Source organism: Muntiacus reevesi, chromosome 1, assembly GCF_963930625.1.
Source record: "Muntiacus reevesi chromosome 1, mMunRee1.1, whole genome shotgun sequence".
Lineage (NCBI taxonomy): Eukaryota > Metazoa > Chordata > Mammalia > Artiodactyla > Cervidae > Muntiacus > Muntiacus reevesi.
Window position 1 is genome coordinate 164,110,130 of NC_089249.1, and position 16,202 is coordinate 164,126,331.

The 16,202-nt window shown below is 52.5% G+C and overlaps 1 protein-coding gene across 7 annotated transcripts in view; it reads left to right on the top strand.

Annotated features, from left to right (window-relative positions):
- Positions 1-4,869: 4,869 nt before the first annotated feature.
- The window catches only part of RIMS3 (regulating synaptic membrane exocytosis 3), a 40,726-nt gene continuing 29,393 nt past the window's right edge, over positions 4,870-16,202 (top strand). For all 7 annotated transcript variants that reach the window (XM_065915458.1, XM_065915442.1, XM_065915465.1 and 4 more), the window contains exon 1: positions 4,870-5,125. The gene's annotated coding sequence lies outside the window, so the exon portion shown is untranslated. The remainder of the gene's footprint in view (positions 5,126-16,202) is intronic.

The following is a 16,202-nucleotide window of genomic DNA, read 5'->3' on the forward strand; positions in this document are numbered from 1 at the left end:
TTAGAAAAGGCAGAGGAACCAGAGATCAAATTGCCAACATCTGCTGGATCATCGAAAAAGCAAGAGAGTTCCAGAAAAACATCTATTTCTGCTTTATTGACTATGCCAAAGCCTTTGACTGTGTGGATCACAATAAACTGTGGAAAATTATGAAAGAGATGGGCATATCAGACCACCTGACCTGCCTCTTGAGAAACCTGTATGCAGGTCAGAAAGCAACAGTTAGAACTGGACATGGAAAAACAGACTGGTTCCAAATAGGAAAAGGAGTACATCAAGGCTGTATATTGTCACCCTGCTTATTTAACTTATATGCAGAGTACATCATGAGAAACGCTGGGCTGGAGGAAGCACAAGCTGGAATCAAGATGCCGGGCGAAATATCAATAACCTCAGATATGCAGATGACACCACCCTTATGGCAGAAAGTGAAGAAGAACTAAAGAGCCTCTTGATGAAAGTGAAAGAGGAGAGTGAAAAAGTTGGCTTAGAGCTCAACATTCAGAAAACTAAGATCATGGCATCCGGTCCCATCACTTCATGGCAGATAGATGGGGAAACAGTGGAAACAGTGGCTGACTTTATTTTTCTGGGCTCCAAAATCACTGTAGATGGTGATTGCAGCCATGAAATTAAAAGACGCTTACTCCTGGGAAGGAAAGTTATGACCAACCTAGACAGCATATTAAAAAACAGAGACATTACTTTGCCAACAAAAGTCCGTCTGGTCAAGGCTATGGTTTTTCCAGTGGTCATGTATGGATGTGAGAGTTAGACTATAAAGAAAGCTGAGAGCCAAAGAATTGATGCTTTTAAACTATGGTGTTGGAGAAGAGTCTTGAGGGTCCTTGGACTGCAAGGAGATCCAGCCAGTCCATCCTAAAGGAGATCAGTCCTGGGTGTTCATTGGAAGGACTGTTGTTGAAGCTGAAACTCCAATACTTTGGCCACCTGATGTGAATAGCTGACTCATTGGAAAAGACCCCGATGCTGGGAAAGACTGAGGGCTGGAGGAGAAGGGGACTACAGGGGATGAGATGCTTGGATGGCATCATCAGCTCAATGGACATGGGTTTGGGTGGACTCCAGCAGTTGGTGAGGGACAGGGAGGCCTGGCGTGCTGCGGTTCATGGGGTTGCAAAGAGTTGGACATGACTGAGCGACTGAACTGAACTGAGGACAAGGGTGAGTCAACACTGACTCCCACGTTTCTGGTTTAGGCAACCTGCACCTTGACCCCAGGTGGGGAACATCTGGGAGGAACCAGGCAAGCTGGATTGGCAGAGTAGGTGGTCCCTAGACCAAATCAACAGAAATATGGAAAAGTTCTCAAAATCTTTGTGCCCTGACTCCTCTGTGCCCAAACTCTAGCTTGGTCAAGTATGCTTGTCCGGCCTCATCTCCAGCTATCCCAACAGCTCCTCCCCAAACCCCAGTCTTCCTTCTCAAAGGATACTTGTAAGTTCTGTTCCACTCCTTCACCCCTCCTTGAAACTCGACAAGATTCAGCTTCAAGGACATCTCTGGGATCCCTCCCCATTCCCTCCACCCCTTCCTGGGGTTAACATGTTCTCTGCTATTTCCAGGATTCATTGGGTCAGAAATGTTTCTCTGCCTGTCTCTCCTAATGGCTGTTTTTCTCAATTCTAAATTGCCAGCACCTGGGATAAGGCCAGGATCAAGGTTAATTTAAAAAACAACAACGTTGTTTTATTGGTTTCTCCAAGGACTTGTCTTTCTTGCATTAAATGTAGGGCCAAGAGTCAGACCTTGAATCCTGATGGCATCACTTAACCGACTGGACAGGTCACTTCTTTCGAATTCTCTTTCCTCATGTGTCAAATGGAGATGATAATACAGTGGACCCACCTAGGAGAGCTGTTTTAAGGGTCAAAGGAAATAGTCTATGTTAAGTGTTTAGCACAAGACCTGGGACATTATTAGCTTCCTCAAAAGATTTAACTCTTATTTACATTAAGAAAAAGTCTTCCTGCCTTAACTCTGGCAAGCGGCATGAGCGGAATCGAAGGTTGCAGTTCCTACTACGGCCACACGAGGGAAGTGGTGAGCAGCCTTGGCACAGACTGGCTCCGCTGTGCGAAGGCACCTGCTGTGGACCCAGATGGCCAGGCTGGGATTTCCGGGGCTTCCCGGCCCCTGAACAGGTGGGCTCTGGCCAGGGTGCCGTGGGAGGAGCCTTCGCGATGTACTCTGCCTTGACTGTTACAGTCACGTCCGTCCCTTCTGCTCATGCCCTTCGCAGCTTGGGGGAGGGGCCGGCAGGCCAGAGAGGCAAGAGAAGAGGGCCTGGAATGTAGGCCTTCCAGTTTATCTTTCAAGTCTTTCAAACTTGAATATGATCACACTTCTCTATACAAATTTTTACAGTTTTGTAATTTTTATAGTCAAATTTATCAATGTACACCCTTTGGCGTACAGGTTTCACCATGCTTAGAAAAATCTTTTCCATTCCATCCTCCCAGATTGTGAAAACATTCACTTATTTTTCTTCTGGTACATTATTGGCATTATTATTTAAATATGGGAGCCACCTGGAATTTATATTACCTGTGTAGGGTAAGAACACAGCTTTCTCGTATTTTCCCAAGTAACTTGCTTGATAGTCCACCTATTTGTTAAAAGGCCTATACTGAATTTCCTCTCATTTACCTGAAGTTCTACCTTCATCCAACACCAAATTCCCCTGTGTGGTTGTCCATTTCTGCTCTCCATTTTGTTTCACTGATTCCTCTAGTTCTGCTTCAATACCATACTGCTTTGAATACACTGGCTTTGGAATATGGTTTTTGTTTTATTTATTTTTGGCTCTGCTGGGTCTTTGTGGTTGCTTGGGCTTTTCTCTAGTTGCGGCGAGCAGCAACTACTCTCTAGTTGCGGTGCGAAGGTCTCTCGTTGTGGTGGCTTCTCTGGTTTCAGGGCACGGGCTCCAGGATAAGCGAGCTTCAGACGTTTCGGCACATGGGCTCAGCAGTTGTGACTTCCAGGCTCTAGAGCTCAGGCTTAATAGTTGTGCATGGGCCTAGCTGATCCACAGCATGTGGAATCTTCCCGGGCCAGGGGTTGAACCCGTGTCTCCTGCAGAAGAAGGTGGATTCTTGACCACTGAGCCACCAGGGAAGCCCCTTGACGATGTTTTAGTATCAGGTAAGGTGCAGGAGTTCCCCGGATGTCCAGTGGTTAGGACTGGGCACTTTCACTGCTGAGCACGGCTTCAATCCCCCTCCGGGAAGTAAGATCCCACAAGCTGCGCAATGCGGAGGGTGGGGGGAATCAGGTAAGGCAAATGCCTTTTCATTCCTTCTTTCTAGCTTTATTTATTTGTCTCTACATGTTTATCCTCCTACGTGCACTTAAGGATCAAGCTCTACCCCTCCCTCTACCCCCTGCCCAATCCTTCTAGAAGCCATTATGGAGCCTTGGAGTCCCTGAAATTATGTAGAAGTGTACATATGCACATTTCTCCAGAAGGAGTGTCCAAGTTTTCATCAGATGTGTGAAGGGACCTCAATTCCCAAGGGATCCACTGGTTTACATGGCTTTGTGATGGGACACATGGGAGGAGCACAGAGCAATCTGGATTCCTCCCATCTCTTCCACACCGTCACAGACTCTGCTCTCCCTGTCCTTCACCTCCACCATCCCCAGGAGGGTTGTTTTTATTAAAGAATCCCAGTCATTTTCCTTCCCCCTGCCCCTCACCTTTCCATTCCCCAGTCACTTTGTAATCCGTGCCCTCAGCTGGGAGACTACTTGCTTTGCCTGCCTTCAGGGAACAGTTAGGAAGGCAAATAGTAATAATACTGGTGCCTCTGTAAATCAGTGAATTTAGAACACTGGAGCCCCCCCCAAAACACTGGAGCAACACTGGAATTGACCAGCTGAGCAACATGAGGCCCAGGAAGATGGGACAGACATACTCTAGGAGGGACTGTATACAGCATCCTTGAATCCCAGTGCTCGGGGAGCCCACTTGGAAGCTCCAGTTAGGCCGAGGGCAAAGTCCTAGGGCAGGGCTTTTCAGCTTTGGCATTAGTGACATTTGGGGGTGTCCTGTGCATTGGTAGATGTCTTGCAGCAGCCTTCATTTCTTCTCACTAGATGCCAGTAGCAATCTCAGATGTGAACACCAAAGATGTCTCCAGACACTCTGGAGTTAGGGCAAGGAGAATTACCCTAAGTTGTAAACCACTGCTCTAGAAGAAGAGGAGAGCAGAGAGGGAGGGAGTTAACTTGGGTCTCAGGGCAGGACACTACTCTCTTACCCTCTGTCTGAAAGGGACACCGTAAAGTCTTTTTCTTCATAGCAGGCACTTGGGCAAGCCTTCTCTCCTCTCTGGGCTTCGGGTTTTGCATCTGTAAACTGGATTTGAAGTTTGTAGATCATCGCCCCCTTCTCTCACCACCCGATATTCCTGGATCTGGTCCACGGTGTGACAGGGGTCTCGTGGTGCCAGTAAAGTCCTGGGAGATCCCCCAGAGAGAAGGAAGATGAGAAAGAACAGAAAGACGTAGAGGTGGGAGCGGAGGAGGGGGCGGGAAACAAGCATTAGCAGGAGCGTTCTGGAGAAAAGTAGAGACTTGGGGGTGTCCCCTGACCCCGCCCCTTCGAGGCCTTATTAGCGTAGGTCGCCCCCAACCAGGCAAACCGAGGCTCTCCAGATTCCCTTAGGCCCCGCCCACCACCATAGGCCCTGCCCCACCGGCCCCGCCCCTTTCAATGGCCCCACCCGCCCGCCCGAGGCCCCGCCCCCCGCCCGAGGCCCCGCCCCCACCAGGCCCCGCCTCCCTCTTTGCCTCCCGCCAGCCGGGGCTTGGGCTTTGCACCCGGCGGCGGCTGAGAACCGTGGCGGCTGCGGAGTCCGCAGCGCAGGCGGACGGAGCGGAGGTGCCCGGCCCGGTGGCGGGCGATGCCCCCGTGAGCCTCTCTCGTCGCCCCTCCCCGCCCCGCGCCCCTGCCCCTCGGAGTCCGCCGCGCGCCTGGGACCGGGCCGCGCCTACCGCCGGGTCCGCGGGGCGGGGTCCCGGGGCAGCACCTGCCCCGCCTGGCGGAGTCTCCTGGGCCAGCCGAGACCCCTCCCTGTCTGGACCCCGGCCCCACCTCCGGGTAAGTCGATAGGCCTTGCTTGCCTAGGAATGGATGTGGGGAGGGGATGGCGGAGGTCCGGGGGACCACGGGGCGGGGGAAGGGTCTCTGATGGTGAGGCGCCACGTAGGGACCTAAGTGTTCAGGATCTAGGGCGGGGGTTTCGGGAAGGATGACAGTGTGTGTAAGGACTCGGGTGGGGGCTAAGGTTTGGGAAGGGAACGTTAGGTGTTTGGAGAAGCCCGGAAAATGGAGTAGAGGGCCCCAGAGTCTTGAGTTCTTTGCTGATGCTCAGAGCACCTGGGCCCCTGCTCCTCAACAGCACTGCCTTCCATGGCATTTTTGGAAAGTGCTTAAAATCTATCCTGGAAAGGGAGCTGGCAGGCAGCCTGCCTTTCTTTTTGCTGCCTGTGCCCTGGTTGAGAAGCTGGCCACTCTTTCCTCCAATGAGATATCATGGTGGTGCCTAGAGGACCCCCCCCCCACTCCTACCCCATATAAAGAAAAGGGGTAATGCCCACTCCAGCCCTAGCGTGGGGAGAGGGGACTCCTGGGAAGCCAGGAAAGGCAGTTGGTTAATCCATGGTGGGGAATCCAGGGTTCAAGGAGGCTTGGCAAGACCCTTGGTGCACAAACTGGGCATCCTCTCATTCAAGAGGAGGGTGTTTTCACCTCCTGGCCCCAGGATGCCTGGACTCATGCCCATATCACCTTCTCTGAACAACCCATCCTGAGGAGGGGTTTCTTCCCAGCACCCTGGGCCTGGAAACCCAGGGAAGGCCCATAGCCCCCGTGGTCCTGGCTGGGAAGAGCAATGCCATCCCAAGGCCAGAGAACAGGGGCGCTGGCTGCCCTGCCACCTGGGGGCTCTCTGGATGTGGCCCTTTGCAGCTGGGGAGCCTGGATGAAGATCACTGTCCAATTCCAGCCCCAGGGGTGTGGTCTGGATGGAGACAGGAAGGCTGCCACCCCTTTGGTCCAGTCTTCTGCACATGATGACTTAAGTCTGGGGTCCTTGAATTTGGGGCCTGAAGTGGTGGGGCAAGGGCCTTTTGGGGCCAGGCCTGGTCACCAACGGGTTAACTAACCAGCCCCACCGTTGCTGCCAGCCACCAATTAGTCTGTCATCAGGCAGCTGCCAACTATCCCTGGGGGCATGTGGGCAGCCTAATGGGGCATTCTCTTGTGGAGGTGGGGGAGGGGGGGAGGAAGGGGTCTGTGAAATCTGTGCGCAGCCCAAACTCTGTGTCCTTCAGAGCCTGTTTAGGGCCCACAGACCACTTCCCCGCCCTCTGTCCGGATGCCTGGCTTAGAGACCTCCAGCCCTGGGGTTCCATACCTACCCTACCCTCTGCAGGGAACGAAGCCCAGAGTCAGGCAAACTTGGCTTCCAACCCAGGCTCTGCCACTTTCTGGCTATGCGCTATTGAGGAAATCACTTCTCTCTGAGCCTCCTTCAGTAAAACATACCCACCTTCTAGATCTGCTGGGAGGAGAAAATGAAATGGTGGATTTGAGCTGCTTAGCACAGAAGCTGGCACTCAGGGGAGCTCAGTAGGTAACTGCTGAACTCCTGAGCAAGCCCAGGGCCAAGGACCCGATGGGACAGGCAGACAAGAGCCAGGGCTGAGGACTCCGCAGGGACAAGATCCCATCCCTTGGGGCATGAGGTCTCAGTGGGCCAGGCACTGTCTCTGCCTGAACTCTCCCTCCCTTCTCGCCCACAGACACTTCTGGTTCTCTGTACATAATTGGATTTTACTGTGCAGAGCCCAGGGCTGAGCTGCTCCTTTCTGGGCGTGCCCTGTTCCTAACCAGGTGCTAAGCTCTGTGGGGTCTGTCAGGGGTCTGGGTGATGCCTGCAGCTGGAACAGCAGCTGGCCCTTTAAGGAGGGAAGAAAACAATTATCTGGCCCGGGCATTGCATCAGCTGGAGGCTGGAGGGTCCCTGGGGAGGAGGGGGCAGGCTGGTGGTTGATTTCATTAGTGCCATGTGAGAACTCTCACCCGGGTCTATCCCACTCCCAGGCGGCAGCCTTGTCTGCCCTGGGCAGCAGCTGAAATCCAGCCCCACTGAATCTCCTACCCCACCCCACCCCACCCCCCACCCCGGGAGCACCACCTGGGAGCATTTTGTATACACCCAAGACAAGCAGGAGGAGATAGGGAAGTGTCTCCCACACTGGCCTTTTTACTGACTTGGGGTGTGAGAATGCTTCCTGTATCTGCATTGTGCTGACAGTTAGGGGTGTCTCCCCTTCTACTGTTTGGCTGACCCGGGGTGTGATTCTCCCCCACTGACATCTTGTTAACTCAGGGGAGGGGTGCCTTCTGCACTGGCTTCTCAGTGACAGTGAAGCTGTCTCCTGCCCTGGTGTTTTGCTGACCTGACAAAGGAGATGTGCTGCCTGGGCTGTGTGTGAACTGAGGCCACGAGTTAGAAAACAGTTGCTCTCTGGCTGGAGGTGAGCTGCCTGGGAACAGTGAGTGAGTCACAGAGGCAGAGAGGACTCCAGGTTCTTGGGCACCAGAGAGACCTGGGTTCAGGACCCACATCCTCCACTTCAGCCTCTGTTATACTTCAGGACTCAGACGTCTCTGGAAAATAGGAATCATTTACACCCATACTGCCCCACCCCATCTGGAAGATGCTTGGTGAATTCAATGTAACGGATGAACAGCCCCTAGCCCAGGACTGACGGACGGAGGGTGCAGGCTATGTGATGATTCTCTTGTCTTTGTAAATTTGGGCTCCTCACACCTTGAGTTCAGGATGCCTGGACAAGAAAAGGTGGGTTGGGGAGGTGAGGGGGGAAGGGGGGAAAGAGTACAGGGCCCTTCTGCGTCTGTCGCAGGACACCTGATGCACTAACCTCTGTGTGTCGGGCAGCTCCTGCCTCCCTGGAGTGGGCATTCTAGCCAGAGACGGCCCAGAGCAGGTAATAACACATGTGACATGTGTTGGAAAAAGGAGATGCAGGTAGGCTAGCATGACAAGGAGTTGAGGAGGCAGAGGAGGAGGGAACTGCGTGTGCTAAGACCTTGATGTTGCAGAAACAGGCCTGGCCTGGTGGGGAGGGCAGGAGAGGGGAGGGACGGGACAGGAGTCAGCACAGTCAGGCCAGACCTCCTGGTCTGTCTAGCAGGACACTAAAGACTTGGGAATTATCCTGAAGCCGATGGCAGCCTCTGAAGATTCTGAGGCAGAAAGAGCGAGGGCTGATTTCCAGAGTGTACAGGCTGGGGCCTGCTGCCCTCAGGCGGAGCCTTCTTGGGGGTGACCTTCTGCCCTCTCATATCCCTTCCCTGCACAGCAGCCTGGGCGCCCAGGGAGCACGTTGTTTATGAGATTCGTTCTGGGGGGAGGAGGCCAGTCCCAGTCCCTTCAGCTCCCTCTCTCTGGGCCTTGTTGACGAAGTTTATCTCTTGGGCCCATGTTCTCCCAACCTCCCTGGGGAACCAGAGCGTAAGAGGCAGGGCTTTGGCAGCAGGCAGGCGTATATTCACATCCCAGCTCTGCAGTTCATGGGGGTGGGGAACCTCTGGCAAGGCACACCTGTCTCTGATCTTCAGTATCCTCGGCTGTGTTGATGTTGTGTGTCCATAGGAAGGATAAAATGAAATTCCAGATGGAAATCACAAAACCCTTTTGCAATGTCAGTTGGCATTTTAACTCTTGCGTTGAGGCTGACCCTGACTCCAGGCCAGGCCCTGGGCTGGCAGGGGGTGAGGGCAAGGCTGGATTCACCAGTCTGTGGTTGCACAAGGCAACCTGTGCTTGGAAGGACCCCACACTTCATTTAAATATTTAGCTGTCGCCGTTTTGCAATTCTTAATAATTTTGAACAAGAGGTCTTGCTTTTTCATTTAGCACTGGGCCCTGCGTATTATATGGCCCCACAAACGAGGTTGGAATAGGAAGAGGCAGAGAGCAATACAGACTGCAAATAGTCCCCACATGGAGGAGATGTGAGGTGGAGGGCATGACTAACTGTCCCAAGGTGGGTGGGATGTTAATAATAGTAACATTTATTTAGTGCTTACTGTGTGCTGGGTTGTCTGCTAAGCACTTGACATCTTCAAACAGCCCTATGAAATAGGTAGGGAGATCGTATAGATGGTGAGAGGGAGAGTCAGTTTCTTGGCCAAAGTCACACAGCCATCAAGTGACAGAGCTGGGGTTCCAACCCCAGGATGTCAGATGGAAGAGCATATGCCTGGACCAGGGACGTCTTCACCCGGATGAGCTGGGTCTGCAGGGTAACTTGAAGTTTGCCGAGAAGGAAGGAGGTGTGTGGGGAGGGGAGGGCTATCTCAGCCGGGAAGTGCCTGTGCCCGGAAGTGATACTTGGCCAGGAGAGATGGAGCTGAAGCCAGATGCCTCCCAGGGTTGAGAGGTGGCCTTTGGATTTCACGGTTCTGATTTTCCAAGCTCAGAGCTTCTGATCCCTCTGCTCCCAGGCCCTGCTGTGACCACGATTCCTCATAGCTGTCCTGTACCGCCCACTCTTCCCCCACTCCCCGGTAATCTCCTTGACTTGACTTTAATCTCTTTTGGGCTCAAGACCTGTCTGACTACTTCATGGGCCACATTTAGATGTCTCACCGTCAGTCTCAGGTGGAAACTCGGGCCCCAGCTCCACCCGCTGGCACCTGCTCTGCCTCGTGTCCCCAGCTTGTCTCCGCCACCACCAGCCACCCACTTGCTCAAGCTGGAAAGCTGGAAGTCCTCCTGGACACCTCCCTCTCCTTCACCCCCACATTCCACAGCCGGTCCTCAGCAAGTGCTGTTGGTTCTCCTGACTCCCTCCCCATTCCGTCATCTTTCTCTCTGTCCACTGCGCTGCTCCAGCCCAGCCTCAGCTCTCAACCTGGACCACAGTGACGGCCTCCTAAACTGGTCTCCTGACGTTTCTGTTCTTGCCCGGCTTCATTTTATGTTTCACACTGTAGTCAGAGTGATCTTCTAAAGATAAATGTTTGATTCTGTCATTTCCCTGCTTAAGACCCTTCCAAGATTTCTTGGAATAAAAGCCAAACTGACGTAGTCTGCAAGGCTGTAATGAGATCTGGTCCTTGCCTACCTTTTTGGATCGTCTGTACCGTTCGCCCTCTCCCTCGGCTGTTGTCCCCTCATTCTGGAATGCCCTCCCCCTCCTTATCTATCTCCTTCAGATAGGTACCAGCTCGAACATCATTTCTGCAGAGATGCCTAAACCAGAAACTAAACATCAGCCCCCTCCATTGGACCCTGTACTTCTTCACGACACTCGTCACAACTGACCCGCTTTTCCTCGTCCCTCTTTCTCATTAGACTGTGGGCTCTGTGGGATCAGGAATCTAGTTTTGCCTGGTCCTTGCGCACAGTAGATAAACAGTGAGTTGTTCTATGAATGAAAGGATTAGATGAATCGTTGCTGCAGCATCCTAACTGGCCTCTCTGCCTCCAGGCTTGCCTTCTCCAGGCCTTTCTCTGTCCAACCCCAGAGCGATCTTCCCAAAACACAGAACTGACCCTGTCACCCCCTGCTACTTAAAATACTTCAGTAGCTCCCCACTGAGGGCAGGAAGTGCCTCGGCTTTTTAGCATGGGATTCAAAGCCCTTTATGATCTGTACCCCCTCCAGCCTCGTCTCCCCTTACCCGCTTCCTGCACTTTGAACCCCTGGTCCTCTAATGCATCAGGCTGTTTTGTGCCTCTGTGCCTCTGCCCTTCTAGCTCCCCCTGCCCAGAATGCCTCCCCACCTCTGCTTTGTCTCCCTGGAGAACATCCTTCATTCTTCAAAATCAAACTTAGCTGCCTCTTTTGCTGTGAAGCCTCCGAGGAACCCTCCCGGCCCTTCCTGAGCCGAGTCCCCCACCCTCAGTCATATCTGCACGGAGTCCACATCTTCTCTTCCTAGTCTCCAGTGAAGCCGAGCTCTTCCGGTGCAGGCACAGTGATTGTTCATCTTGTGCGTCTGGACTCCAGCTTCTCCCCTGTCCTTAATTAGGTCTGTGCTTATAAACAGAAACCCACTCAAACCAGCCTCAGTAACAAAGAAGGGTTTCTTATGAGGACACAAGGGGTTCCTGGGAACTGAGGACTAGGCAAATCATTAGCTTCTAGAAGGTGAGACCTGTTGGCCAAGAGAAATGGAAGCAACTGATTTCTGTGCCTTGTTGACTGCCTTCACCTTTCTCTCTCCACCTACTCGGTTTTCTCTGCTTTTCCAGACATGGGGGCCACCTATAGTTCCTGTATTTCATCCCTCAGTTCCAGCTACATTCAGAGCTAGAACCCAGGGCTTGGCAGACCCAAGTCCAGACTCCCAGGAGAGGATCTGATTGACTCTGGGGAGGCCAGGTGCCCACCTTGGTCCAATCAACTGCAGCCTGCAGGGAAGGATCACAAAGTCAGACACACAGACATGGCTCTTGTTTGTCAGTTATCTGGGCAAGTACTTCAAGAGACATCTGCTATAATCCTTACAGTGCCAGGTGGGCAAAACAGACCTAGGATTTTGACTGTAAGGGGGGTCTTTTCCTTAGGCAGCAGTAGTACCCAGGGCAGGAACTGAAGAACCTGTCAAATGTCATTCAGAGGCCTGAACAGAGAGTTAGGGAGGTGAGACCCTGATTTTCTCACCTCTCTTTAGAGTAGAGAGAAAGGCTTGAGAAGGACATGAGCAGTCAGGACAGTTCTCTCTTCCAGAATCATATGCATCTCCTAGAACTCCACTCGTTTCCTCCCCTCAGTGAAGCACCATGCATGCCTTCATTTCTCCCCATCAGGCATTCTTTACCTGTATCATTTCTAGTATTATACTTCCCTAGTAATAAGCAGTTTTTTTGAGCACTTACTCTGTACCAGACTCTATACACGTGCATTATTATTATTTAAAAATTTTTAAAAATTATTTTGGCTGTGCTGGGTCTTTGTTGCTATTCGGGCTTTTTCTCTAGTTGCAGCGAGTGGGAAGTACTCTCTAGTTGCAGTGCACGGGCTTCTCATTGCAGTGGCTTCTCTTGTTGTAGATCATGGGCTATAGGGTGCAAGGGCTTCAGTAGCTGGGGTGTGTGGCTCAGTAGTTGAGGTTCCTGGGCTCTAGAGCACAGATGCATAGTGGCACATGGACTTAGTTGCTCTTGGGCATGTGGAATCAAACTCCCTAGTGTCTCCTGCCTTGGCAGATAGATTCTTTACCACTGAGCCACCAAGGAAGCCCCCACATGTATTATTTCATTTAACCCGCACACCCTATAAGATAGGTACTATTATTATCCACATTTTTTTTTTTTTTAGTATTTATTTATTTAGCTGATCCAGGTCTTTGTTGTGGCATGCAGGATCTTCCATCTTCATTGCATCATTTGGGATCTTTAGTTGTGGCCCATGGGATCTAGTTCCCTGACCAGAATCAAACCCAGACCCCCTGAAACTGGGAGCACAGAGTCTTAGCCATGGACCACTAGGAAAGTCTCTGTTATTCCCATTTTAAAGACAAGGAAACTGAGGTTCAGAGAGTGACATTTACAGGCTAGGGACAGACAGCAGTGTGTGACTCCCAAGGGAAAGTTCTTAACCTTAGCTCCTTACTCACTTGCCCCTTTGCCTTTCAGGATTGTTTGGGCCTCACAGGCAGACACCAGGTTACTGTGTCTGCTCCCTACTGCCCAGCGTGGGGCCAGCTCAGAGCAAGGGCTCTCAACTGTGGGGTGGAAGGATGCAGGCAGGGTAGAAAAAGCATCTGCCTAGGAGTTGAGGGGCTCCTCCGTGTGGACCTACCCCATGTAGCTGTGTGGCTCTGGGAGACTTTTAACTTTTCAGAACCTCATTTTCTCATTCAGAAATGGGCATGGTCATCCCTGCCGTGAGGCTTGTATTAGATAGTAGGTGTAAGAACAATTCGTAAATAGGAGAGAACCTAGCAATTTTTAAGGATTGTTATTACCAGAATGGAATGTGGCAACAGGGCGCCAGCTGGCCTCCGTGCCACCCAAGCTCCTGCAGGAGGCAGGCAGGCCTAGAGCTTCCTTCCCAACATGGGCCTGCTACCATCAGAGAGAACTGAGATGACTTTCAGTGGCTCATGAATGTGTTACTGCCCGCCCTTGGCTTGCATACTGAGAAAACTGGCTCCCTTTCAGCTCTGTCAAGTCCACACTTGTCCCAGGGAGAAGGTGCCGTGGTGGTGTGTCTTTGACAACTTTCCAACATTTGCTGCCCTCCTCTTTAAACAGAGATGTTGGGGATTCCCTGGCAGTCCAGAGGTTAGGACTCAGCCCTTTCTCTGCAGGGATCTGGGTTTGATCCCTGGCTGGGGAACCAAGATCCTGCAAACTATGTGGCATAGTAAAAAAACAAACAAAAAAACCCCACAGAGATCTTGACTGGCAGCTCTGTGTAGCTAAATTTTAATAATATATCTTTGTTTTCACTGTACTTATTTTACTGTCATTTTCTATTTATTAAAATTGGTACTGGCTTTCCGCATAGTCATGCAAAATTTCTACGTAAAATAAATGCATTTAAGTTAATAGTGTCAATTTCAAGGAAATAATGAGCCATACAGGGGTATGGAGATTTGGCATAAATCACTGAGGGACACACGGTGTTATGTAGATAGTGCAAGACTGGGAAGTTGTCCAGAGACATCAAGTATGTGGACCTGGATAATCTTTAAGCTCCCTTCCATCTGCCTGGAGAATTTGGGAGTGTCTTATACTGTGCCAGCCTACTCCCTTCTCCTCACACAGTGCCCTGGCATGGGGTGCTTTCAGAGAATCCTACCATGATTGTCGTGTAGATAGAAGAATGTGGGCCACTGTCCTCCACTTTGCTTGAGAGGGGGACTCCTGGAATTGGGGGTGTCTGGATGGGTGTCCCTTGCCTCTGAGCAGGACTTGGGCACTCCTGGGAGGAACAGGAGCTACAGACTCCACAGTCCCCCTGACCTCCATGCACAAGACAGGCCTCAAGTCCTCCCAGAGGGCTGGAGTCCCAGACAGTGCTGAGGCCGTGGCGGCCGCAGGTGAGGGTGAGGCTGTCCCCAAAGTTTAGGGCCCAGCCACAGCAAAGCCAGGAGGCTTTGGGGTCTCAAAGGCCCTGTTCTGCTTGCTGTCCCCTTTCCCACCTCTTTGTGCCGCTGAACTCCTGCCCCTGGGGATTGGACAGTGACCTTGAGGGGCCCCTCAGAGGACACAGAGGATGTATCCTTAGGGCTCGAGACCAGGGCCAGGTGGGCAGAGGGAAGTCCTGCCTGCCCCTCCCCACTGCCATGCTCACAGTGGGAGGGCAGGCCTGGGCTCCAGGAGGGTGGGGGCCTGGGTCGTGTGGGACATGTGCTTGTGTATCCATGGCAAATGTCTAAGGGTCTCTGTGAAGGCATATATTGTGTGTGTGTGTGTGCGCGTGTGAGAGAGAGAGAGAGACTCTATGTATGTGTGCATGGTGAATGGAGCTCTGAGTGATGCTCTGAGGGTCTATGTGGGGAGGCTCTGTGCGGTGTGTGTGTGTGTGTGAATGGCAGGGTGTCTTCTGTGTGATGTGCCTTTGGGTCTGTGGTGAGTGTGTCTGTGAGGCATCTGATGTGTATGTGTATGTGCCGTGTGTCTAGGTTGCTTGCGTGCTGGGTGTGGTGTGTGCCTGTTGTTCTGTGTATGTCCTCATCTTTGTAGAGTGCATGTCTGGCCGTGTGGTGTGTCTGAGTGGCTGCGTGCAAGCATGTGGCAGGCACTTGGGGCTTTGTGTCTCAGAGAGGGTGCGGGGCCGGGGTTGCAGGGCGGGGAGGCGGAGGGCTTTGAGGGCGGTGTCTGTCTGGGCTGGGGCCGGGAGGATTGCTGGCTTCCCTGGGAGGGTCCCCAGGGCAGGAGGCGGGCACAGGCGGCGCCTTCCGGCTCAGAGCGGGCCTGGTAACCGGAGCCCCTTACTCCATGAAATATTGATCCGACCCAGCCGTGGCCCTGACCAAATAGGGCCAGGCGAGCAGGGAGCGCGCGTGGGGTGGGGGTGTGTGGGGGTGGGGGGCGGGGGAGGGCAGTGGCGGCGCTGTCCGTGGTGCTGCCGCGTCCCTGGCGGGGGCGTCAGCTCTCAGGCTAAAGCGGGGCTGGGAGAGGGAGAGATTTCTCTATCCACCCACATCCGTAGTGGGGCTTCTGCTTCTGAGGCTGAGCTAGGCTGTCCCTGTCACCTGCCAGTTCCACCACCCCTTCTAGGAAGGGCGGACAGGGACCAAATAAATATTTGGGGGGATCCAGTATCCCCCAGGGCTAAGGTTTGCCTGGGACAGTCTTAACTTACTGTGGTGTGATTGTTAGTAGTGTCTCTGCGCACTCTTAGAAAGAGTCCTAATTGGATGATGAATTATGCTGCCCAGCAATAGACTTTGCTCCAAAGACCTTTTCCCCCAGTTGTCTGCTCTGCCCCCGGGGCGTTCTGTAGTCGGTGGATGTGCAGGTGCTGTGGGTTGGGGATACTATCTTTCTTGTGCATGGGCTGAGCCAGAATAAGGGCTTGCTGCAACCTGCTGCAACCTGCTGCAACCCAGACCTTCCCCAGGGATTCCAGCTCCCTTCTCCACTAGTCCAAATTCTGCTTTCCATTCAAGCTGCGCTCTTGCTCTGGGCTTCCTTTGCCCTCCTGCATCCTGAGCTACGCAGGCCTCTCCTTGGTCTCCATGTCAGGGTGTGGTCAGGTCTTCAGATTGGTCATCCTTGTACTCGTAACATTTTCTCTGAGTTCTCCTACCCTGACTTGCTGACTTTCCCTCCTTCGGTGGATTTCATTTTCCTCCTCCCCCTAACTGTGGGCATTACCTCTCACTCTTTCCTCACCCTCCTCCAGACATTCTCCTTCCTTTCCACACTCCACTTTTCCCTCTCGGGTACACACCCAAATCCTGCCTACCCACTCTGCTCTCCTGAACTCCAGGGAATCTGCTTACCTGCCCAATACCTCCATGGGGGAATTGCAAAAGTATCTCAGACTTATCATATCAGAAACAGGCACTCATGTTTCCTTTAAGCCAACTTTTCCCTCCAGGACCACATGCTCTGCTGATGGCACCTGTCAGCCCCCACCTTTCCTGTAAATCATGTTGGATTCTGTTTTTTTCC